This window comes from Caloenas nicobarica, chromosome 1 (assembly GCF_036013445.1).
Source record: "Caloenas nicobarica isolate bCalNic1 chromosome 1, bCalNic1.hap1, whole genome shotgun sequence".
NCBI classification, from domain to species: Eukaryota; Metazoa; Chordata; class Aves; order Columbiformes; family Columbidae; genus Caloenas; species Caloenas nicobarica.
This window is the reverse complement of record NC_088245.1, coordinates 118,998,637-119,014,488: the sequence shown is the minus strand read 5'-3', so window position 1 is coordinate 119,014,488 and position 15,852 is coordinate 118,998,637. Positions and strand designations below refer to the sequence as shown.

General features: G+C 42.3%; 1 protein-coding gene across 4 annotated transcripts in view; it reads left to right on the top strand.

The window, feature by feature from the left end:
• AGPAT3 (1-acylglycerol-3-phosphate O-acyltransferase 3) overlaps window positions 1-15,852 on the top strand; it is a 98,435-nt gene that overhangs the window by 2,631 nt on the left and 79,952 nt on the right. The gene's annotated exons all lie outside the window — the stretch shown is intronic.

Below are 15,852 nucleotides of genomic sequence, written 5' to 3'. Positions count from 1 at the left end.
CAAGCGCGAAGTGTATGTTCTTTTCCCAGACAAAGCCAAAGCTTTCTGCCCTGTATTAATCTTCTTACAAAATGAAACTATTGCATAGTCCTGTGCTAGTTTCTTTTTTTTTTTCCTTCCTGCCTGTGTTTGGAGAAAGATGCATTGTTTTCAAATCCTGAATGGTGTTTTGTTTACTTACAAGACTATTATGGAATAATTGGATTTGAAGCTTACATTTTGTGGGGGACCAATATGAACAAAGAATTGCTGTTACCTGTAATGAGTTCACCTATACTAAATGTATGATAGCTGTAAATTACGGTAGGCTGCTTCTACGCTTTATGCAAATACAAAAAAACACAGGAAAGGTTCCATGCAGTCTTGCTCCTTTGGCTCAGGAGAACATAATTCTTGATAGGAACGGCTAATGACAAAGAAAGATAATTATCATTTGTGCCGGCTAAAAATGTCCTGTTCTTTGAATGTCTTGTGTGTGTGTGTGTTAATAGTGAGTGTTACTGCATGTGTATTAGTCTGTAGTCAGTGCTTGAACAAAGAACAGGTGACTAGGCAATTGGTACCTTGAACATCACAAGGTAAAGAACAAAAGAAATGACAAAAGCAAAGGGAACCCAAAATTTTGTTGTATCTCAGACTGTTCCACTACCTTCTGGTGCTGAGCCCCTAGTAATAAGGATGCTTGCGTTTCAGGCAACTTTGGCATATGGGTAGCTCTTAATAAGTAATAGGTACCATCTTTTAAAGGAAAAATAAAAGGAAGGGAATAGAGAGGCTTTAGAAAGTGTTATTGAAATTTCTTGTTTACTTATGATATTAACCAACATAACGTGAGAAAAAGAAACACTAATCTCAAGGCCTCTGCTGCACGCTTGATGAAGATGCGATTAAACGTATTACATGAAAATCAATTTGCCATCTGATGCACGATCATGTCAGGATTCCAGGAGTGAGTCAGCGCCTATGTTGGGGACTGATTATTGCTAGGACACGGGGACCTATTGCTAAAATCAGGATAATATAGGAAGTGTTTAATTTGCTAGTGCACCAAACCAATAATCTCTGTTTCCTCTTTTGGTTTATTAATTGCAGAAGTCCAAATTCCAAATGATTTAAAAGGAAACAAACCCTTACTTAAATAGTTGTGGTGTGTTTGTTGGGTTTTTGTTGTTGTTGTTGTTGTTTTGGGGGGGGGGGTTTGGTGGTGGTTTTTTGTTTGTTTTTTTTGTTTTTTTTTTTTGATCGGTGGGTACTTATGATTTACCTATAAAATTTCCTTGTTTCTTTGAGTCTGGACACGTTTAGGAGTGTGCAAGACATGACAGTGATGAGAAGCTGGGCTCTTAAAGCTGCTATACGCAAGTCATAGCAAAAATGAAAGAAACACTTGTCTCTTTTTAAAAGACCAATCTGCAAGTGCTACTTTTGGATCCAGTCTTTGACAACAGCACCTCCTTCTGCTGTGTCTTTTTCTATAGCTGTCTAACCTTGCATGGGACAGACAGCACAACTGTGCAGTTTAGTAGCCAGGACATTAATCTGGGGAAGCGGGAGTCTTGGCTTCTTGACCAAACGAGTGTTCGATATTGTAAAAAGAACTGAGAGCCACAGGCACTCTTTTTCTGTCTGTAAAACCATGCAAAACCCAAACAGTTTTAGTAGGAGAGACAAACATCTGGCTGTACCAGAGTACCCTGTGCATTACCAGGGAAGTGCTAGGTGGAAGTTGTGAAACCTTCCAGGGAAAATGCAAGGAGAGCTGTATTGAAACAATGTACAGCTCAGAAGATGCGAGGCTGCTGCCCATCAGACTGATAGAAGAGAATCATAGAATCATTTCAGTTGGAAGAGACCCTCAGGATCATTGAGTCCAACCATAACCTAACTCCAGCACTAAACCATGTCCCTAAGAACCTCGTCTGAGCACCTTTTAAACACCTTCAGGGATGGTGACTCCACCACTTCCCTGAGCAGCCTGTTCCAGTGTCTGACAATCCTTTCCATAAACAATTTTTTCGTATAGACAAAGGAGCTGATCATCTTGGCACTCTGAACTTCCCCTAAAGCTGTTGATCCCTACCTGACATAAATCTGGGGAAAGCTGGGATTGATGGTACATCTCCTTGCTGTGTGCTATTGCTTCTCCGCTCTTCCTTCCTTCTTCTCGGGCATGCCATTTCCTCCATGCATTTTGCATTATTTTGGGCTGCTGATTCCCCTGGGAATTGAGGAATTTGGGACTTCAGCTCTTCAAGGCTTGCTACTGCAATGCTGCATTATTTAGTGCACCTGTAGGTGCCAGTTCCTTGGTGAAGAGCTAGGATGAAGAGAAGCAGCTTTCTGTTACATCTTGGATGAGGGGTACAGCCAGTGTACTGATTAGCCCTAATACTGTTGTTTTTCTTGCAGCAGGATCAATAATGTAGTGTTTGCTTTCCAAACCAAAGATGTCCCAATGATCCTTTGGAGCTTTGTGCAGTGGAAATAGTAGTTCTCTCAGCCAGATTGGTCTCTACCCTGGGTACAACCTTGTTGCCTAATTACTGATTACTGCTGTAGTTTGAGACTGCTCAAAAAAAAATGCTCGTCCTTGAAGTAGGTGTTGAGCTCCCTATGTTTTGTGAGAATGGAGGGGCATGTAGATTCCTTATATATTTGGAGCAATATGCTAGAAATTTTCCTTATGGAAGAGGTGGATCCAAGTGTATGGCAGAACATCTAGAAACCAATACCTCCTCTGTATGTGTATATTCATGAAAAAACCACTATTTAAAGCCTCTACAATGTTTCTGCATCAGTGTTTTTGGTCTTTAATGGTCAGGTGTAAGTGGCATAACATTGAATTCTTTTCTGTGTGTAGCAACTCTTCATGTAGCCAGACTTTCTCATTTGCTGTATAGGAAGTGGGATTTCAGTGAAATTATTAGTTGCCTTTTTTGGCCTATTGTTCTCATGCATTAGCATTACTTAGGTAATCATAGTGTGTTTATTAGGAGCCATGACAGCCTAAAAACTGAGTTCTTTGTCAAAAATGAAATGTTTCCCTTAATTAAGACTAGAATCAGCACCTGAATCTATTAATTAAATAGTCAAAGTTTATATCTATTTAGGATATACTAATGAGCAAAAAAAGTGCATTTCTGACTAAAGTGTTGCCCAGACTAAATGAGCTTCTGTGAGGCTTTTTTGTGGAGAAAAATAATCTATTGGTGCTGCAACTGTCACACATGCACGGTTGTGTAAAATTCATGTGGGATCTTTCCAAATTCTATGGTACTCAGAACAATAGCTGCTATTTCTTTTTCAAAGCTCTTCAGAGATGTTAAATAATCCTTGTGACAGCCTTATGAAGTGAGTATTGTTGTAATTATTTATGGATGGCGAAACAATTAATTTGCATTGTCTCCAGCTGTACTGCAAAAGAGGGATTTTCAAAGTGCCTGCGGCTTGGCCCGCCACTAAAATATGCAGGTACGTTATCAAGGGGTGGGTGAACGCATCTTTCTGCCTCTTCTAACTGTAGCTGTGCCGATGGAGAGAGGAAAACAAAACAAAAAGCAAACTTTTTGCGGATGCAGGAGTCATCAGTATGCAGGCACATACATGCGGCTGGGCCCTATGCATCCTTGTAAAGGATGAATTTAGCTTGTTCAAAAATTATTCTACCCATGTTACTGGCATCACTTCTTGGAGGAGAGATGGGCAGAGCTGTTGGCTGTGAAGTTTGTCCATGTGTGAAACCTGGGTTGCTCAGACTGACTTCAGAGCACAAGTTCGCTTATTTGTGGGATGAGGTCCTGGTTGGACCTTTCCCCCTGGGCGTGCTCAGGGTTATGAGTTTCCTTGAGGCTGGGCTCCTAGCTCCCTTTGATCCAAAAATGCTGCAGACATGGCTCTTTCTCTGCTACGTGAACACTGGCAGTATCTGCAAGCTGAGGGACGTCTGAATAACCAGGACGTAAGTTCCCGTTTGGGTCAGCCCAGCATTGCAGCTTTCCTGCACAGCGTGGCTTTGGTTGCTGGTAATGTCTCTCTCTTCTCCTCCATCAGCTCTTTGTGCTGCCCTTCCAGCACTTATAAATGCCACAGCAGATGGCTTGGGGATGCAGTGTCTGTAATTACCATTGCAAGATTTGCCTAATCTTGACTCTGTACAAAGAACACATTTCTTTTTTCCCCTGGAGATTTGAAGCTGTGGGTACTTCACATGCAGATTTGGTCTTTTCAGGGGAACATGATGGATGTCTTTTAACATAATTCATATGATGGTTTAGTGTTAGGAGTTTTCAGTCTTTTCCTGCAGGGTCAGCATTCAGGTTCCTGGTAGTAATACAGGCTAGACTGCTTCTGGACCCAAATTTTGATGATGGCTGACATGTGGTTAAATAACACAGCTATAATCAGTTTATTTGATAAAGGTAGATTTTTAAACCTGTTAGCCTGCCTGGTAGTCTTCCATCAGGTTTCAGTGCAGATGTTGTTCCTCCTCGTGGCTGAGCAGAGATGCATGGCTATATGGCTGACCCATCCACCTTTAATGCCTAATGCAAGCATTTATCTCCCAGTTACAGTTCTGATTGATTGATCCAACACTATGCTGCACACTGTATGTTTTTTCTATGGATCCCTGTGCTCCAAATGCCTTCCTGCCGTTTGGGGCCTCCTACCAGCGTGTTGGAGCTGAACTTCTCCTCGTGAGTCCGTTTGATGCCTATGGCCCTTGGGTTATAGACCTCTGGTTCCTCAGGCAGCTTCCTGGGGCTGTGCACAGTACAGAGAGTTGGAGCCCCTCTTTTCCTAAGGAGCGTGAAGCTCTCTTCTCTATTTAAAGGATTTTTTAATTTTAATTTTTATTTTTTTAAATGCACTTTACCTGTAAAGTACCTTCGGCTAAAATTATAAGCAGCTTTGGGAAGTTGGGCCAGATTCCAGATCCTTACTGATTTTTCCGTCCCCCCCTATTTCCAGTGAAATACCCTCATCACTGGGTTTGTGGAATTGAGGTAGCTCTTGGTATTTTATGTGTTGGGGTTTTTATCTTGTCTTTTGCTTTTCTGGCCAAAGAAAGCTTGCTTTCCTGGCCACCCCACAGCCAGCTTTCTGTCAAGGGACAGAGTGCTATGCCTTTTACTCACCTCTGTTCACAGCTAACTCTTCTGAAACCTGTAAATGTTTTCACATCCAATTTGAGTGTGGCATCACTCTTATCCATGGGAAGGACAGCTGTTTGAAAATAGATGTGTTTCATATATAGCTAGCACTGCGGCAAGGATGTTTACATGATCTCTCTTAAGAATTGAGATGGCTTAATCTGAATATTATGTAGTTTGAGTAATTTAGTTTGCTTTTTGTCCTCTTGAGTTGAATTGTTTTTGATGAAGGAAACTGAACTGGCTAGCTTAACTCTCCAGTTGCATTTTTCCCCAGTGTCTTTCTGTGGTGGTCTGAGACCTATCACTGCCAATCGCTACTGGATTCCTTTCAAGCTTTCCTGCCCAAATACTCATCAGAAAACACTCAATGAGCCCACTCTGAAAGGACCAAGTTTGCGTTCATTTTCTAGCAACCTTAGAGCAGTGTGTCTTAAGCTGAACTCCGAGGGCAGCAGCGCTATGGGGTGTTTCAAAAAGATGGACCCAAATTGTGAAACATACTGCTTTTGAAATTGGGCCCATCTTTTTGAAACGCCCTGTGCTTCTTGCCTTGAGAAGTGCCTTGGCTGCGAATTGCTAGAGGCTGGGAGGTTGGGCAGCAGCAGGGTCGCAATACGCTTGCCTGGGTCCTCTGCTCTTCCTTGGCCATCGTTTGCTGGCCACTGCCAGGGATGTGTCATACGATGGGGTGGACCTCGGTCTCTGAGCTGGTACAGACGTGCTCGTTTGCTGCTTCAGTCCCGCTCAGCCCTAGAAAAGACATTCAGCCTTGCATTGGAAATGAAAGCTTTGGTTAAAAGCAGCGTTGCTTCAGCTTGCTTATTGCAGTTGTAGCTGTGGCTGTGAATTGAGAGCCATAACTTGATTCATGGGAAAGGTTTTTGGAGCATATAGTCTTAGCATGAGCATACATACCTGTTCATTCTGTTAGATCTGTACTGCTAGCAAGGTCTCCTGGGTGCAACTGTGCCTATATTAAAGCCCTCTTGATGGTACTTTTCTCTTTTTGATTTATAAGTTTCTGCTAGCAACTTGCCAACAAGGAAATAAGCTTTACTGGCTGAAAAGTTTCATTTTAGTCTCTGTACTATAATTTTTTTTGTTTTGGTGGTGTGTTGTGTGGTTTTTTTTTTTTTTAATGGTATACTCCAATATGCTGCTGGAGTAGTATATTGGCTTTTCAGTAGCAATATCATGCTGGAGAAACAGAGCTGATGGAACTAGTGGTGATACTGAAGGGAATTTTTTGTAGTAGCTTGGAAAGAAGGCTTTGTAGCTTTCCAGGACCCAAAGGTATCATTAGCTTTACTGGAAAAAAAACAAATTTCCTTGTTTTGCTGTTTACCTGATGTACTGGCATTCACAGCATCATCTTGGTTATATTTCACAGTAAAAACCAGATAGACAGTGTTCATCATCACTGAAGTAACAGGACCTGCTGTACGTGACCCACTATGAGCCTTACGTCATTCAGGTAATGTGCCTGTACCTTTCTCTACAGCAAAAGAGAGTGGTATAATCCTTTTTTTTTTTTGTCCATTTTTTAGTGTCCTAAACCTTAAACAAAAGCAATGATCTCAGCATTTGACAAGCAACCATATGGTAGGTCTGGTTTGAAGGTTGAACCTTTGGTTTACTTTTAAGGCATTACAGGTGGAAAGGCAGTACTTAACGTCCATCTACACTAATTCTTCAGACACCAATTCAAAAGCTGTCTTGATGGATCCCAAAGGAAGCTATGAACTACTGGGAAGGGTTATCTATGGATAACTTGGCTTGCTGGCCCTGAGAAAGGCAGAGGATGTGTTTTTGTATGAGGGAAACAGGTTGAAGCTTTAATGCACTTGGTGTTACGTTTGAAATTAGAACTGGTTGCTCTTCACACTCGCTGCTGCTGCAAAGGAAGGCACATCCATTGAGGACATGATCAGGTTTATAATGGTAGAGTGAAGACTTATTTTTCAATGAAGGAACATCTAAAAAGAATGTGGGTTTCAGATTAGTTTAACGAGCATTTCCTTAGTTGATTTATTTTAATAAAACTTTGCTAAATGGCTTTTTTAATTGAATATTTAAGCAAGTTGAAAGCAGGCATTTTACTGTCCCTCTTTAATTTGTGCTGATACGTGGTTTAGCATAATTATTTTTTAATGTCCTTTTTTAAAAAAGTATGGTGCCCTCATCCTCCTGACCCTCCCGCCTTCAAGAAGAAGTGGATTTAATTTGTTAGGAGAGTAATAGCTACTGCATTGCTGCTTTGTGACAAGGAGGCACATGGCAGGGGTGGGCTTGGTGAAAAAATTGCTGGCTTTTAAAGTGACGAGTTCAGGCCAAAAAGCTTTAAAAATGGTCTGAAGCATACTGTGGCGTTTGTAAGCTCCCTTTATGAACCTCATGAATTCAGTTCTAAATATGAGCCTTGCAGCATTATGCAGATGCTTTGATTTTACTGGGTCACCTAAAATAGCCAACTTTCAACTTTCCCCCCCCGCCACCTCCTTCCATTCCTCCAGCCAGCCTGTCCTTTTCTGGTTGATCAGCATTAACCTTCCTGAGATCTGGGCCCCTAGAGAGGGAACAGAGCCGTATTCTTGTGTGTTCAGGTTCCTGCCTGATCCAGCACGGGGAGCAGTGAAATAGCGGAGTGATCCTGGATGTGAGCATGTTGTCACAGGGCAGATAAAACTGGCTGTTTACCTCCTACCTAGTTGGCTCTTTTCTCCTCCCCAGTGCAATAAGAATATCAACACTGAGAAAAGGTTGGCAGCGGCTTTTGTAGTGGGATTGCAGTTTAGCCTGGAAGGGAGGAGTCTGTTTGCTGGTGCTCTTAATTCCCCTCCTTCTATAGAATCAACCACAATCAGTTTTGGTGATATCATTACCTACATTCATTTGTGCCTCTGTACTTGCACTGGAGTCTGTCCTTTAATGCTATTCATTAACACAGCTAGGTTGGCAAAACATGTAAGGGAAAAGAAAGCCCTAGGCTTGTCTGTATTCCTACCAAATACCTGGTTTGATAATAACCAAAAATGTAGTGCTTCCACTTAGCAGTTTGCAAACTTGAATGTGAGTCAATCTTACATGGCTGCAAAAAAACCCCAAACCCTCCCCTTCTCTCTGACCCCAAAAGCAAAAAGCAAGCACGTGGGATGGGGATACACACCATTGTGAAATGACGCTTCTTGGCATGAGCTGGACCATGGCATGCAACTGAAGGCTTCACCTTTTAAGAAACGCCTTTTCCCAAGGACAAAACTGTAAGAAAAACTGAGTGAAAAAATTCACAAGGATATCTAGAAAACATTACCAAAGGAAGGTTTACAGAATGAAGGTTGTTCTATGTAGAGAATACTTGAAAGCCTGCTGCAGATAAGGGAGTGAACTGCTCTCCTTGCCTGCTGTAGAGATGGCAAGAAGTTATGGATTTAAGATGCAAAAGGGAGAGCTAGAAGGCTTTGGAAAAATCTTTCCATTGCCAAACAGGAGTTGCGAAATCTCTGTTGCTGGAAAGAACTCAAAAATAAAAGATCCTGGCAGATGCTTGTGGGAAGGTTGAGGTTTGGTGCTCCTGCACTGGGGACCTGAGTGCTGGGTCCCTGGTGGGAAATGCGAGATGCGGGCAAGGGGCAGGGAGGAGCCAAAGAATGTAGGTCCTGTCTGTGTTGTTTGCCATGCAAAAAATGTGTGGGAGGATGGGGAGGTAGGGCGCTAAGAAATTAGTGTTCATGATGAAGAAAGTGAGTTAAAGGTGATGGAGAAGCTTAGCTGTTAAAGGTTTGGGACAGCTGGGTTAGGTGACCACTTGAAATCCCCTTCAGCTGCACACAATGTAATTTTGGTTTGGTAGAGACTTGTACTGCAAGCCTGCTCCACTCTAGGAACCTTGTATGCTGTGAATTCCGGCACAGGGCAATGCTGATCAATCTGTGTGTCAGACTGAATGACCCTGGGAAGGGTATTGGTTTTTTAGCTTTTCTGACATGGGGTCCTTTTAATTAGTGGCTGCTTCCTATCTTCCACTTTAAGTATGTGAAAACAATTCCCTTGCAGTCCACATTTGTTCCATGCAGAAGGTGTAGCAAAGCCTTGAGGATACTGACCTGTTTAAACTGGAGCTTGAACCCAGCTACTATAAAGACCATGGTGTTAATTTCCTTTGTTTTGCTACTTTTCAGCCATTCGGCTCTTGGTGAGTTTCTGTGGCACAGAATTAATTCTTGACGACCAGCCAAAGTACATTAGAGTTGCTCTGGCCAGAAGCAGCAACTACCAGCAATGCGTGGAGGGCACTAAACAAAAGCTTAAAGGCTGGGTAAATCTCAGTCAGAAGCTTGCTGGTATGTGCCTGCAGAATTTCAATGCAAGCACGGGTTCTCTCTACTGCTTGCCTTTTTGGAATTACAGCCATTGCACAAAGCTAGTGGGTGCTGAAGTAGTTTTGCAGAATGATAACCAATGAATTAAAATCTGCGTCAAGTTCCTGGCTCCCTATACTGCCAAATGCTTCACTAGCAAGCATTAGAGATGAAGTACCAGAAAATTTATGGACTGTGATGCTCTATCACTCTGTATGAGCAGAAAAGAAATACCATCTAGCTTCCTGAAATGCTTTCTTTTATACATGGTATGCCTCAAATTGTTTGGCAGGACGTATGGTCTTTGCGTGTTGGTAAAACACAGGACATCTAGGATGCTCCACACAAGGAACTTCTTGCTCTTTGAGTTCTTTCCCCAGCATTGGCCAGTGCCTAATGTCAGCAGCGTTGAACTGTCATCAACTGTGTCTGAAAAACTCATCAAAAGTATGTGTATCTTTAATATAAATAAGACACAGTTTGCTTCCTTCTGACTGCGAGGAACTTCAGTCTTCCTGTTGCTGACTGTGGAGTGTGTGCCTAGAAAGGAGAGACAGAACTAAGATCAACTGAGCCTCTGTTGAATGACTCATTCATTCAATGGGCTGTTGGGGGAATTTGTAATATGCTGCTTTTTAAAATGCCATATGCTCTTAGGAGAGCGAAGTCCTGCTGTGTTTCTGCCTTAATTACAGAACAACGTTAAAATGGGATTCTGTATGTTGGAAGCATTTTGGGTGCTGCTCTTTAGTAAATGAACCCTGTGTCTTTGAAGATTTCGTCTTTTGCAGATAATGTAGTACTTGGAGTTTGCAAATCTGGTATAATCTGGTAGAATTACACCTGTGAAAGAGGGTAGAAGCAGCAGAGATCCGGTACCTGCACTTCGCAATGCGGGTTTGTTCTAGCTAGCCAGTGAGTCCTCGTTAGCTCTGTGCTTCTAAACCTGAGAATAATTGTTAGACAAATTAAAAACCCACTGCACTGACACAGGTCCTCTCTGCAGGAGTGTCTGTCCGACTGCAACTGTGATTAACAAGTTCTAGCGGTGCCCAACACAAACAACTTGATTATAAAGTGGGGATTTTATTTTTTTCCCCATTGAGTTTTTTTTTCTTGAAACTGTAGCCTGCAGAGCTTCTCTGGAAGAGGGTGGATCTTCTCAGACAGGTGAATTTGTGCATCTCCAACTTATCTCGATCTCTTGGTGTAATTTTCTCTTGTTCACCTCCTCCTCCTCTTCCTTGTTTTATCCCACTTACTGTGGGTTTTGTCAGGGCTCTCATTTAAGCGTTTGATTCAGTTGCCAAATTACAGTAATGAGCAGGTGAGTTTAATGCTATGTTGCATGATAGATTAAGTAATTGTACTAGCAATGCTTTATCTTTGTGTATTTCATTTTTGTACTTCCTGTGGAATTATATCAGGTTTTCTTTATTGTACCTCTTAACCATTTTTCTTCTATACTAGATGTACATGGGGAAGGGAGAGGAAGGAGAAGGAACATGAAGGGAGTGAAAAGGGCCTTTAACTGTTCCTAGATTTTCTTGGATTTACATTTATTTAAGTGTGTGTGCCTAGAGTGGGGGCCAAGGTTCTTCTCTCCCAAGTCCATTGTGTGGGTAGCCAGCAGGTAGGTACCCAAACAGGTCTACATGTGGGTAGATGCTGCCATTATTTTGGCTATGAACTAAGCCAGTAGGTTTTTTGGAAAGGGTCTGAGTTGAAATAGAGGAAGGTGTGTGGGGAGATGCTGGGGAGGCTGTGCGGGTTCAGCAGTTCAACCCTTCTCTTTCTGGGACTCCCTGTTGCCAGCCTTGCTCTGCATTCCTACATCACATCTCTCCTTGCCTTGCTTACTGCTTCCCAGATCTGTTTCTTAGACACTGACTTTGCTTCTTGTCAAACTTCTTTATTTCCTCCACCATGAACCCAGTGGGTTGTTTCTGCTTCTTCCTCCCTCCTGTACCTCACCACAGCACTTTCTGCTGCTTTGTCAGAGGATGAGAGGCTAGGGCTGTGCTCTGGAAGACTCTCACAGGCATTTAAGAGCTGCTGCCTATTTTTGAGGATGGCAGTATCTCTTTCTCAGGAGTCCCAGTTTCTTGCTTCAGGTCTGGATGCAATCCTAATTTATGTAGAGATCCTATCTTAAGACTTGTTCAGATGTTAACTTAGCACAGACAGCTTTGCAGTTCTTGCAATGGGAGTGATAGTTTCTGCATGTGGAGGGAGCTGTGTAAGCTCGCTGAAGACCCTGGTTATATTGGACAGTTCTTGACTGCAGCCTTTTTAGTTGTTTGGTGAGAGGTTATTTTGGGAAGAAGAATGTAATCAGGTCAAAAATCAAGGCAACCAAGGCCGACTTATTTTGTATGGGTATGTTTTTATTGCTGGGCATTACTCACAATAGAAGTTGGAAGGATTGAAGTGTTCAAACTAATTTTTATGAGTGGTCTTTCCTGTTGGCAATGTGTGGCTTTCCTGACATGATTTCGTTTCAGATTCCTGAATACTATTTTCTGTTTTGTATTAAATGTACTTCTGACTATATAACAGAAGTGCTTTGGTGAAAGTAATAAAGCCCCAAGGGGAACAAAACCATTTCCTTTTGACTTAGAGTTTTTTCTATAGACCAGCTGTGTCTTGTTTTGAACTGTTTCGTGCTTAATATGAATTCAAAATGTAAAGTCCTGCCAGTGAGCAGAGTAAACTTAATAAATCACTTAGGTAAGATAAGGTGGAATATTTGGAGTCTTAAGCCATGCTAATGTCGCCTTTGTTCTTGGTGTCATGGTGGTTTCCATCAGTAATCGTAGTGACCTTGGAGAACAGGGTAGCAGCTCTGTGCAGGTAGAAAACACTTTCTGAAAGTGTGTGTATACGTAGTTAATGTTTTTAGTTAATGTCTCCAATACCTAAACCTCTTTTTTTTTTTTAGTTCATAATGTATGTTCTTCTGTATTGGAACATGATTTTGCTCTTTTTCTTAATAAAAAGAGAAACTCCATGATCTCTCACAAAGTGATAGTGGGAAATAGTGTTGCGTGTCTCTTGAGGTGTTGTGGAAGCCTAGTCCTTTCACGCTGCTATCTTCTATTTGCCTTCTGTGCAGCTCAGTTTTTAAGTGTGTGCTTTTCCTCTTGTGGTCACTATTGTCAAAAGTTTCTTCAGTTATTTGTCAGACTGATACCATGCAAAGTATTTCAAATACTTACTCTGAGAAGGCAGCTTTCTTTCCTGCACACTGAAATCACATGGCCATCCACCAAATTAACTGGCTGGAAGGGGAAAGGATAGAGGGACCGGGCCAATTCTAAATCTGATTATCATCATCTTTAATTAAATGCTGTAGAGACTAGTGGGGCAACTCTGGGGTCTGAACATCTAATGTCACTTTAGGCACTCTGGAGTATTTCTCCAGGCCCGGAGCCACCGCTCTCAAAGGGTGTAGGTTTCCTGATGGTCTGGTGTCACATCTGCCAGTTCCATATGGATGCTGTGGATGTATCCTGGAACTAAAACAGATGCTTGGCACCTGTGTATAAAACCTGTATCTCTTCCATAAGTGTTGGTAAGAACTTCAAGGAACGTGGGGTTTTTTTCCTGCCTGTTAACCTAGGAGCCTTTATAACTGTTAGACCTTTCCTCAAACTTCAGTTTAAAATCACTCTGAAATGAAGATGTCAGAGTAATCTATAATACAGGAATGTTCTGTGGGTTCAACATTGAAAAAATGCAAATGTGTAAGTGTAAGAATAGTGTGTCTTCAAAGACAGATATATATACTTATGGGACTGCAAGTGCTGTAAACTTAATATTTTCATTGTTGGCAGGAGCAAGATTTTTATTATGCATTAAATATTTTCTAAGCAGCTGAAGCAAGTAGTGTCTGATTGTTTGCTTTATCGCGTGTTCCTAGCCACAGTGTCATAGCCATTTTAATGAAATAGCATGCCTCTGCCATGATGAAGGTAAAATAAGCAAGGCAGTGAATTGGATCAGTATGGTGATATTTTTCCCCCCCCCCCCTACTTTCCCACTGTCCTTTAGCACAGTACTTCCAAACTAATAAATACATTGGAACACTATGTGATAGCTTTGTAATAAATCCGATCTTCTAGAGAAACAAGAAAACATCTCTGGAGGTTTCCACCTTTGGAAAAATATTTGTCATGTGAAGAGCAAAATAATTTCCTAGCAAAAAGTACTAGCATCTCTATGCTTTCCAATCATCTGTTATTCATCAAAACACTCAGAATTATGTTTAAGTCCTCTTGATTTCAAGACTCCCATGTGTCCTGAATGAAGCCGCATTATTATTATTATTACTATTATTATTATAATTCATAAAGAGTATTTTAGACTTTGATGAGACCATAGTTGAAAAGCCACCTTAGAACAGAAAATACTAAAACCATCTTGAGCTGTGGAAAGAATGACTAGTGTGGATATTAAGAGAAAGTCCAGCCTCTGAAGAGCAGTCACTTCAATGGGTGCAAATTCGAGTAAGATTCATGGAGTCTCTGCATGTCGTTGATAATGGTAGTTGAATGCCTATCTGAAATAGGGGTGATGGAAGTTACTTGCTCACTAAGCATTCGGATTTTATTAAAATTCCTTGTATGTAGGTGCATATAAATTGTCTATGCAGATTCAGTTGTTTATTATTTTGAGTAAGCATTTAATATGATAAATACCTTTGCAGGAGGGACGGCATATGGTGGAAGGAGAGAAGTTTTGGGTTTTTTTAAGTATATATTCATTTTCTCTTCGTTTTCTCCATGTCCAAGAGAAAGACAGGAACATAGTTGGCTGTTTTTAAGAATCAAGCAATAGGCAGAGCTTTAAGCCTAGAAATAATTAGAAACCTTCCCCCCAGTTCAGTAACTCATGCGCATCTCTGCAGTAACCAGCACTTCAAATGATGTGTAACCCAGGTTATTGCACTGCTGAAAAGCAAACATCCTTTCCTTTGGAGTGCACAAAATGCTGCTTGCAATTTTCAGGTGGTGTTAACTGTGTGCTTGTTTTTAACTATTTGTCTTTGTCTTAAAATAAGCCGGTATTTTGTATATGGGTCAAAATATGTTCTGTTTACCAGTGGTACACTGAAAAGCAAAAAATCTTACAATAGCGTGTTATAACGTTATAGTGAAATGGGCAAATAATACTATGATTTGTGCTTTCTGAATAGCTCAAATTGTGTTTGAGGATTGTGATCAAATGCCACTTTGTGGCATAGCAAACCACTGGCCGTGGGGCTGGGTGTAGCTTGGGCGGGAGGCGGCAGCGGAGCCTGCAGCACTGTGGTCGGGCCTGGGCAGTGGGGCAGGACGCTGGGTTGAAAAGCCAAGTGAGGCACCTGGCAAAATGCACTCACAAAAAATCATAACCGTTCCTTCTGACTGTAGAGTGCTCAAAAAGAGAGATCTCACTCATACTGGCTTGGGCCAGTCAGTAAAACTTGCTAAAGTCTATTGCAGTATTTCTCAAATTCACCTGCGTGCGTATAAGCAGTGCCAGGGTTGACCTCGGTGATCCAGAGGGCACTTGCATGTTTGCTTTACCCATGCACTTTACCCTGATTATGTGACTTTTCCAAATAGTATTTATATGTTAAGCAACATGGGATTGTGGCTGGATCTCTGAAGGATGTCGGATATTGAAATTCGGATGCAGGGAGCAGTGTGCACTCACGGGTCAGGACATACATGCTATTCCTCTCCGGACATGCTCTGCACCAGCACGGGCTGGCACCAGTCGTTTTGGCGATGCATTCTTAATCTTTTGACGTACTCATGTTGTGCACGGCTGGACACATCTGGCAGTAGCAGGATGCACGCAAGCATCTGACCAGCCGTCTGGTCTGCTGCTGACACTGGGAGGCTCTTCATCTGCAAAAGGGCCCTGGATGAAGGAGGACCCACGAACACGGAGTCAACTGTCCCTTTGGGCCCATGAGCCCGAGCAGTGCGAGGCTGAGCCTCGTGAGCCGTGCGAGGTGCAGGCCCAGGGGAATCCAGGGAGGTCGTTCTGCTGGCATGGAGGTCCCGGACGTGTCTGGGCGATGTGTGGTTCCTCTGCCCCTGGGGCAGCTGTCCCTGCGGTGGGATGTCGGCCAGCAGCACTTCTTGGGGACCTCTCTGCAGACCCAAACCTGCTGGCTCAGCAGTTGCGGGTCTTTGGTGCTGCAGGATTACCTATTGTCTACCAAAAGTCGTGCAACCTTATTCCTCCATTTGCCAAAAGTGGATTGGGATTTGATATTCTAAGGTGATGGTTGTGCTGGAGAGAAAGGTGAAGCTGGGAGACCTGCAAGAGAAAAGCTGTAATGCCCC